Source organism: Lolium perenne, chromosome 4, assembly GCF_019359855.2.
Source record: "Lolium perenne isolate Kyuss_39 chromosome 4, Kyuss_2.0, whole genome shotgun sequence".
Taxonomy (NCBI): domain Eukaryota; kingdom Viridiplantae; phylum Streptophyta; class Magnoliopsida; order Poales; family Poaceae; genus Lolium; species Lolium perenne.
The window spans coordinates 114,901,789-114,905,679 of NC_067247.2; the positions used below are offsets into that span (position 1 = coordinate 114,901,789).

The window sequence follows — 3,891 nt, forward strand, 5'->3', positions numbered from 1 at the left end:
GCCTTTCGTCGCGCCTTCCAAAGGTAAAGGAGTAGTGGCCCTTCAGTTCCGTCGAATGACGTCCGCATAAGCGCCCTATAAGTTCCTGCATGACAATGCTAAGGCCCTTCTCCATGGAGTCGCTAACGAGGTTGATCTCAATGTCATCGGTCTTCGGCTCAGTGTCACGTCCATGTTGAACCGCCTTGACTCCCCAACAACCTTCCTTGTTGAATCTCTTCAAAAGACTTCCCTTGATCAAAGGTACAGGTAGCTTCAGCTCTTCAACGATGTCAAGAAGGCAAGCTCCAAAGCGAATATCCTTGAAGTCCTCAGCGGTGGTGTAGTTGAAGCTCGTCATCTTCAAGTTGGAGAGTAGAGATTAGAGGCATAAAACAAAATAAGAAAGGAAAGAATTACTAGGCATTAAGTGCATGAATAACTTAACAAAATAGAAAGTCCTATTTCTATGAAGTGTCTTTATCCAATCCTAGGGTCACGTCCTACAGTCAACATGTGCTCTGATACCATCTGTAATGACCTTGGATCGGGTAGGATCCTAAGTCCCTGTGATTAACATGCTAGTCCCTGGATCATAAGCTAGCACTCACAGCCGATGAAATACCATGTAAAACACAATGTCATTATTACACGAATCGAATAAATCCAGAGTTTAATTTATTACAACTTTGCATAGCTCAAGGCTAGCTCAAATAAAAGCAACGGAAAACTTAAGATAAATTGAGTCCATCAACGCCACAGGCTCATTGAGTGTAGACCCGCGATCCTAGCGCACCTTTCTTCAACCTTCGTATTCTGCACATGAGTGCAGCCAAAAACATTTGGTCAATACTTTGAATGTATGGCAAATTACACCAAGAAGGAGAAAATTGGCTAAATCTACATGTAGGCAGACAAGAGGAGGCTTGAGGTTTATTTGCGTAAAGCCAATTTTTACTTAGTAAAGAGAGAAAATCTTTTACCCTACTTTGCAAAATTTTGATAAATAAAATTGGCCGAGTGGAGCACATGGATATTACACACCAAGTGTCCAAATCAACCTAACACTTGGATATGACACACCAAGTCCCGAGCACTTGGATATTACACACCAAGGCCCCAAAACCCACCTATGAACGATATTACACACGCCATAGGGTTTTGAAAATTCCTTTGAAAAAGAGAGAGGAAATCCTTCAGAGGCTCCATCCTTCAGATGCTCACAATTGTCCTGTTACCGTGGACACGGCTGATCGATCAGATTAACACTCTCGAGAGGTTGCGCTCTTTACCCACAATTCACAACCAAGCCCTTTTGCCAAAATTCTTCATCTTCATTAAGGCCAGGACGAGGTCACGACGAAGCTTTTCCTTAGTAGCCCCTCCACCTTCCGGATCCGCCCGTGCCCAAAATACCTCCCAATGGCGGTACCCAGGTGAGGTTTCCCACTAAGTACTTAGCCAAGACAGAGCCCATATTGTATTGTGGTTGCACTGGAAGCTTCTGACATCTGGAACGTGGCAGACTTCTTTGATCCTGGGCGGCAGTCCTCCACCAATCTCCACACTCGTTGTCCCGCCAAAACCATTCCGCCTTAAGAAAACTTAGTTTTATTTTGAAGGAGGATTTTGGGAGAAAAGTTGCGCTCATAAACAGAGCTCAAGTACTTAGAAAAATTTCTTGTTTCAAACCCCTTTCGATATTTACGTAGCATAAGCATAGCACTTAGAAAAATTTAGGCATTCCTATGGGCGGGATATCAAGTGGAATTATTTCTAAGTATAACTCTACTCATGGTAATCTACAAAAATCACGTGACTTGCAAAATTTTCACCAAGTAAAATCTACCAAAACATCCTACACATGCATACTAATCATTTGAAGGAAAAAGACATGCATAGTAGAAAACTTGGGACAACATGAACAAAGGTGTAACTTGCCTTGATCCGAACAGCACTCTAAGCAATATTCCTCCTCAGCAGCACTCGCGCACTCCGCACAATCTATCGCAAAGGTAAAAAAAATAGCTTCAATGAATAACGAATGCAACAATAATGTTTCACACTATATGCATGCATGCAATTATGATATAATGATAAAATACTTCAAATTCGACCAAAATATAATGCATCAAGTCTAACATGCAGGGGACATCCCAACATTGATTTTCAACATGTATTAATTAAATAAGATTTATATTATATGTTCAAATTGAGGTTTAAGATTCAATATTACAAACGTGATAATTAGTTGCTTATAATTCGAAAATTCCAACTTCAAGGTGTAGATAATAAAATTCTGAAACTAACGCAAAAAGAATTGATCAAAACGGAGTTACGGTTATTTAATTATGATTTTCGAAAGTATTCAGATTTTGTTGTTTTTACGTAGGGACGTGGCGCGTCTCGGAACATCCGATCTTGATCTGATGGTTGTGGCGCTCCTCGGCTTCAGCTTCGGCTGGACTTCAGCTGGCGGCTTGGCTCGGCTTCAGCTTGGCTTTGGCGACGACGGAAAGTAACATGCTAATATACTAAGTTCAATTTTTAACTGATAAAACCAAATATTCTATAATTTGCAAAATTAATATCAGTGGATAGAGGATTTGATTTCGAATTCAACGCAGAAAACAAAATCTAAAACGAAGCTCTAGATTTGAAGATATAAAATTCTAAAGTTTTGGCTGGAGTAGGAGCTAGCTCATGTGACGAATCTGATCGATTGGATCGATCGTACCATACGTGAGAAATAAGAAAAAGAACAACGTTGCAGAACGTACTGCTACTGGTTCTACGTACAAATACAGCTATGCTACTGTCCTCGGAGCGTTACCAGATGGACGAAGACGGAGATGAACGTGGTGGTCGGGTGTGGAAGGCGACGGTGTACTGGTGCTTTCCGGCTTGGCGAAGACCTTGACGGGGTTCTCCTCTCCTTGGTGGTGCCGCGTGCATCGATGGAATCTATCGTAGTCGTCCTGAGCAGCTTCTATTCCCGGCTGGAGTCAGCGAAGTCCGGCGAAACTCCGGTGGCTTCGCCTGCGTGTTCTTGTGGTTCTGCGGAAGGGGAAAAAGATTAGGAGGATGAGGTTGAGCAATTTGTGAAGCTTAGACAGAGAAGGGCGGAGCGGGGAGTCCTGGAACCTCGTCTTCAAGCTCGCGACGGCGGAACTCCGGCGAGATCGGAACGGGCTCTCTGGTGGTCTAGGGTTTGTGATTTTTAGAAAAACGGAGAGGGGCCGATGCGGGAGTATATATGGAGGAGTTTTCGTGGAGTAGGGTGCACGGATTCGAACGGAATCGGGCCGATTTTTCTGGGATTTTCGAGTCGGTTTGAGTCTCGTATTGATGTTGAACTCGTGCAGGAGGTTGAAGATGATACGTGGGCCCAGCTGTCAGCGTTGGAGGAAAAAAAAGAAAAATAAAAGAAGAGATAGGGAGCTGGTCTCCGCTGCCTAGCTGGCCGGCCTGGCCGATCGGTCGCGCGCGTGCGCGTACGCGGAGGACGGTGGCTCTGTTTGGTAAGTGTGATTCAATCGTTCCTTTTCTTTTGTCTTTTCTTTTATTTGTTTCTTATCTCCTATGAGCTTTATAAATTTGAAAAGAGTAAACAAAAATCAGATAAAAGTCTGCGAAAATAAATCATTTATTTAGATTTCAGCCCTAAGCATCATTATGGAGTAATTTGGAAATTAAATATGCAAATTTTAAAATAGTATGCCATGATGATATGATGCAACTATTAACATCCTTAATTGTAAAATTTGGGATGTTACATAAAGAGATATAAATAAGCACTTCACTATGCCATTCATAACAGTGAGTAAGTATTCTGTGAAATATAGCCTGAGAGACCCACACGGTGCACACACTGTCACCTTTACACACGTGGGACAAGGAGTCTCCGGAGAT

General features: G+C 42.6%; 1 long non-coding RNA gene across 1 annotated transcript; it reads right to left on the minus strand.

The window, feature by feature from the left end:
- Positions 1–501: 501 nt before the first annotated feature.
- LOC139830514 (uncharacterized) lies at positions 502–3,049 on the minus strand. The gene is made up of 3 exons (XR_011742760.1): positions 2,813–3,049; positions 1,921–1,983; positions 502–795 (listed from the first exon to the last, which is right to left on the minus strand). It is a non-coding gene; the product is annotated as an uncharacterized lncRNA (long non-coding RNA).
- Positions 3,050–3,891: the final 842 nt, after the last annotated feature.